Consider the following 6,000-nt stretch of genomic DNA (forward strand, 5'->3'; position numbering starts at 1 on the left):
TAACCAGTCGTGTCTTTGTTCAATTAATTTCTTTTAATAACATGTCAAGCTTCTGAATTAAAAGTACGTGTTCGTTAAAACATTAAAGAACTTATAATGGACTCAGAACACTTTTCACACTGCATTTACACTTCATGCCGCGAAATTTGAAGCGATATCGTTTCATCAGGTTTAAAACTTTTGCCAATTGGTCACAGATTCGTGTCATTTGTACAGTACAATACATAACATAGAGAGTTGACATGAAAAATTTCAACGGACTGTTACAGCCTACTCAACTGAATAAATGATGTTGTACATACTCACTTTCAATATCGCGTATGTAATTAGTCGACACGTCATTGTTCTCAAAAATTATACAACAAACCATTAAAGCCGCACCAGGCCATACTTTAACAGGTCAAACGTGGAAAATTTGGTTTAAAAATGAAAGTGAATTATAGAAAACGAAAGTGACTTCATCTGTAATTCGGGAACTAATAAAGGTTTTCTTTTATTGTACATTCCAATGTAAGGTATTAAGAAAAAAATTAAAAAATAAAATACCACAAATATTGAGTTGACATTACAGTTACATTTTGGTAATTTATTCTATCTATAAACTATATTAGATCATCCTCATAAGGTTGTCAGTCCTAAGACTAGTAGGACACGCACGCCCACTCTTTCCTATCCAGAGCTAATTTTCGCATTTCTCTAAAAATAGAACAATTCATATCCTTAACTATTTGCGAACACTAATCTAATCTAGGTCTCTCCTCTCCTCTACCCCTTCTAACTCTCATTTCTGCCTCTAATATGTCTTTGACCAGACCTTCATGCCTGAGAAGGTGTCCTACCAACCTATCTTTTATTGACTTCCGTATTAGTCCTCAGTTCTCCTATTATTTCTTATACCTCTTCATTTCTGACCTTCTCTATTCACAGTATCCTCATCGTTCGCTTATAACCCCACATTTCGAACGCTTCTAACCTTTTCTTTTCCGCCGCGCCCACTGTCCATGTTTCGCACCCGTACAGCGCCGTGCTTCAAACATACACCTTTAACAACCTTTTTCAAATTTCTAAATTAACCATTCGCGAGCATAGAAGTGACTTCTTTTTATTGAAAACGACTCGATCCTGCGTTATCCTTTGCTTTTTATCTCCTTTTTTATCTCCTTCCGTCCTGACTTCTCTGACTTTCTAGATACCTAAATTCAGCCACTTCTTCTAATTTTTCGTCTCCTATCTTTATATTTGCTCTTTCCTTATTTTTTCTTCCCTTGCATACCAGCATTTTTATTTTACTTTATTTATTTTCATACAATACTGTTTTGTCAGTACCGCTTCCATTTTATTTAAAGCTATCTCTAACTCCTCCTTGCTAGATGTTAATACTGATATATCATCTGCGAATCTAAGCATACCAAATTTTTGCATCTGTATCTTTATCCCTACAGTTGTACTGTCTTTAATGATGTTGATCGCGTCTTCAATGTATAGATTAAAAAGTAGCGGTGACAGTGTGCATCCCTGTCTGTAACTACCTACATTTTTAAGTATATTTAACATCTTGTCTCATTTAACATTGTCAAAAGCTTTTTCTAAATACGTTTACTTTATTTTTTAACATTTCCTTTCTTTATTTAAGCAATGGCTGTGACTATAGTCACAATAACTGTCTAAATAACGTGATAAAAATAAAGTAATTATTGGGAAAGGTTTTTTTTGCGTATAGAACTGCGACATATCAGAGAATTAATGTGGTGGGATCATGTCCAAGTGTGGCAGTGCGGATATACCAACTGCGTCGATTTTACCCGACTCCCGTAAATCTGCGTACCCTGTTAATGTAACAGATCCAAAAGCATAAATACGAATACATACTGTCATGCCTTGTATTTTGTATATATAAAACAAAAATGTTTTGTCCAAAAATTTATTATGATTTTATTTAAGTGAAATCATTATTTCTTCTAAAATTAGTTATATATGTTGAATTTCAGATTACTCTAATTAAAAATGCTTACGCACATGAGGTGCCCAAAAAAACCTACATTTTTTCTTGTCGGTCTCTTACGTAAATCTGTTAGTTTATTATGTTTTAAGAATTTTCTTAAAAAATTAGCACGATTTAACAGTTTTTAGGGGTAGCTCGTGAATTTTTTAATAAATGTTGTTTTATGGTAGAGTTTCTTTTATATTATAGTGTTAAAATCTATTAAAGCAAACTGAAAATCTTAGGTACTAAAAATGTTCCATCGGAAGTAAAATTTTGTTCAGTCTTGCGTATTTAGTATTGGTCTTGCATATTCGGTCTTGGTTTTAGTCTTGTTCGTTCGGTTTTGATCTTGATCTTACAAGTGTAAAGACAGTCTTGTTCTTACATTTTCGCAAGACCAAGGCCACCTTTGCTTATCACTAATTTGTTGCGGCTTACAGTACATATACTTTTTGGTGTAACATTAGGCGTAAGGAATTAAAATAATGAATAATAATTTAGTTAAAATCACAGTAACTGTAAGTACTAATGTAAATTTTATATATAAAAGAAATTATGAGTGCTGTCAGCACAGGGCAAAGTAGAATTATCATTGATCATTATCATCTATTAAAAAATCATAATGGCCGACATCAGTAATAATGCGACAACAATTGAAAAAGAATGATGGCCGACAACTGCAACAATTAGAAAAGAATGATGGCCGACATCGGTAACAATGCGATAATTGAAAAAGAATGATGGCCGACAACTGCAACAATTGAAAAAGAATGATGGCCGATAACTGCAACAATTAGAAAAGAATGATGGCCGACACTACGTCATAGTTGAGTAATAAAAATGGCCGGGGGCAGAGGGAAGAACTAGTATTCTATAATGAATTAAAACCACGAGGAAACAATGACGTTTAAAAGTAAAATTCGTATGAACAACAGCATTAACGCATTTTCTAAGCTCCCTTCGGAATTCATAGCACTTTTTGCTTGTAATAAAATAAATGTAGCCTCTAAAATATAAGTTTGAAATAATTAATTTAAATTAATTAATAATAGATGAAACGTTGGTCAGTTGGTTTAAAATTAACAATTAACTTTTGATAAATTGGCTCTGATTCTACGTTCCAGTTTAAAAAAATTAAGAGAAGATATGGAAACTTTTTATACGTACAATTCCCATTTTTTAGGGGCAGGGACATGCTCCTAAATTGTGTCTGCCTGATTTGCTACAAGATAACGTAAAAATGCCGTTTGTTTATAATTTATTCTCTTAATGTAATGTTTAATTTATATAAATTAAATAAAATAGTATGGTCCATATTTATTAATAATATTTTTTGCCATAAGTTATTTAGAAATAATGGCATTAATAAGCCTTTTTATGTACATACATAAATAAATGGCTTAGAGACTTTAATTTGTGACTAGTTAGACATAAAAGTTGACACTTATTTTACATTTAAATTTTATTTGTAATAAAAAGTTTGGCAAAAATATACCTACCTGCATATCATAATGTTTAAAATATTGGACCAACAGGGTTTTTATGTGATTAACATAATCAAAAAGCAAATATCATTAATAATATCTAACATCCCATCTGATAAAATACACACCAATAACGTTTAAGAGCATTGCATAATTTTTTAGGAAAAGATTATGCAATTAAAAAAAAACTAAACCAAAAAGTTATCACATTGATGTCATTACTATAAAGTTTACTTGCTTATCTTACGTAACCAACATATGTTGTATCTTTATCATGCATAATTTTGGTAACTTAAAAAAAAATATAGTTTTACTTATAGGTACAATCAGAGAGATAAAGAATTGTTTTGAAATGTGTGTTTTAAATATTTTCCAAAAAGAATAATATGTATTACAAATTGCAATATTATTTATCTATAAAATAAAAAAACCTTGACCGCAATGTTATTTTTAGGTCACTTAATCGTATCAAAAGTTTATGTATTACTTACCGATAAAACGGGATGCTAATTTTTAAGTAACTGTCTTAAATAACCCGCGTAAAAAGTATTGTTACTAGAGTGAGAGCTGCGCCTACTCTAACAAATTTCTCGTTTGCAATTACTTTGCTTTAAGGTCTACGTGACATTTTGCATGTCCATGTAAGGGTATTTGAAAATTATTCTCATTATTTTATCGAGCATGGTGATACCGTCAAATCAATTGAGACGTTCCTCAATAAAGTCTCCGCGCCGACAGACTTATTATGTCATCAAACACTTTGACGAAAAATTTGTCGATGTCACACCCTCGCCGGGAATAGAACCCGGGGTAACCTGAGGTAGTTTATAGTGGGTGAAAAATTGAAAATTAATTTTCACATTAATATTTATTATTGTCATCCGTCGTCAAATCTATTAGCGAAGATCATATTTTTTTCGCTGTAAAATCATTCATATTCATAATAAAATAATATTTACACTGCACGGCAATGAAACATTATACTTTTACTTTCACTAACGGCATGGCATCAGAAAACTGATAAGTAGGTAATATCTCTTTGCTAACAATCAAGTACACTATACTTATTTTGTAATACATGAACTACTACCTGGTCTAATGTCAACACAAGATAAAAACATTGTAAACAGAATTTTAAGCGCTTTTCTTTAACTACTGACTTATTAAGGAAGTTAGTATATATAGGTAGGTGGTATACGTTCCATGTATTTGAACGTAATATGTGGGCTTGTGGAACTTATTTTGTAGGAGTTTTTGAAAGGAAAGCAAAACAATTAAATAATTAGTCAATTAACGAACACTAGCACAGGTCCCAAACAATTTTACTTAACGAAGATATTGAACAATGTTAATTTTAAACTTGTCACAAAGATTCTTTCAACTTATAAAAAGTATTTAGAAAGTATCGCTGCTTAAAAAGAAAAGTTTTTCATCTCATATATGGCAACACAACAAAACTACTGGACAATTTCACTTGTGGAGAATGTCCAATGACAATTTCGTTATTTTAAACGACTAGTAATATAGATCATTTTTCGATCCCAGCGAAAAGGTCAATTCCATGTAGAAATTTAAAATCCACTTAGAAATTTAAAGAAGGAACAATGACCAATTAAACAGACAATCATATACTTTATGAGTTTTAGATTTGTTTTAATGATACATTATTGCCTTGAATTAAAAGAAGTATATTCTGCATTTAACATATTTAGTCACAGGGATTTAGCCAGGTTTTCTTTTGGGGCACAACGCTGTAGATTGTAATTTCTATATATCTATCTAAGACGGTTCGAGTTCCTAGACTGTAAAAGTAAAGAATGTTTCAGACCGTATGTTTATTTCATGCCCAGGTGTGTAGGCAATTTTCCATCATCCCTTGACTAGGAAGTGACATTTTCTTTGGTAGGTAAGTAGTTTAGCAGTCATGTTCACCGAAAGAAAAGTTGTTTAAAAAAACAACGAAGTAATGGATAAAAAAAATTTTTGTCTCTGAAAAGATAGTTTAATCGATTAAGATAAGTTACGAATAGATTAAATTATCAATTTCAAATTTTTAATAATTATTTTGAATTTTTTAAAAATTTCGGCGAATTTTGATGCCTCTTTGCCATTGGGCGCACAGAACTTTTGTTCTATGAGAAATATGAAAAAAAGTCATCAATACGAATTTTTGTTCGATGTATATCTTTCGAACTAACAGAACAGAGCTCCCAACTCTTCTGATCTAAAATCGTTACGTAACATAAACCTTGACCCCCCCTCCCCATGTAACAGGACCGTTACAGTAGGTTCGCCACCCGCCACTCCTCCCCTGATTTACATTATGTAACATAAACAGCTCGTAGTTTTCTAATGAATATTTAATTTACACATTATTTAAATAGAAATACGATAAATAAATAACACTAATTGAAGAACACAGTAAAATACTTTAATAAAACTGATTTTATAATTGAAATTAATTTCAGGATTTTTCATCATTATTACAAGTTTAGAATACTACACAATCCACTTTATTATATAAATTAATAA

General features: G+C 31.2%; 1 protein-coding gene across 3 annotated transcripts in view; it reads right to left on the reverse strand.

Annotated features, from left to right (window-relative positions):
• The window catches only part of LOC108737055 (growth arrest-specific protein 1-like), a 100,219-nt gene that overhangs the window by 16,843 nt on the left and 77,376 nt on the right, over positions 1–6,000 (reverse strand). Inside the window, exon 1 of one of the 3 annotated variants that reach the window (XM_018469715.1) lies at positions 3,960–4,064. The exons of the other annotated variants lie outside the window; for them this stretch is intronic. The gene's annotated coding sequence lies outside the window, so the exon portion shown is untranslated. Of the gene's footprint in view, positions 1–3,959; positions 4,065–6,000 lie in introns of those variants that run through there. 3 annotated transcript variants of the gene reach the window in all.

Source organism: Agrilus planipennis, unplaced genomic scaffold (genome assembly GCF_000699045.2).
Source record: "Agrilus planipennis isolate EAB-ADULT unplaced genomic scaffold, Apla_2.0 scaffold112, whole genome shotgun sequence".
NCBI lineage: Eukaryota > Metazoa > Arthropoda > Insecta > Coleoptera > Buprestidae > Agrilus > Agrilus planipennis.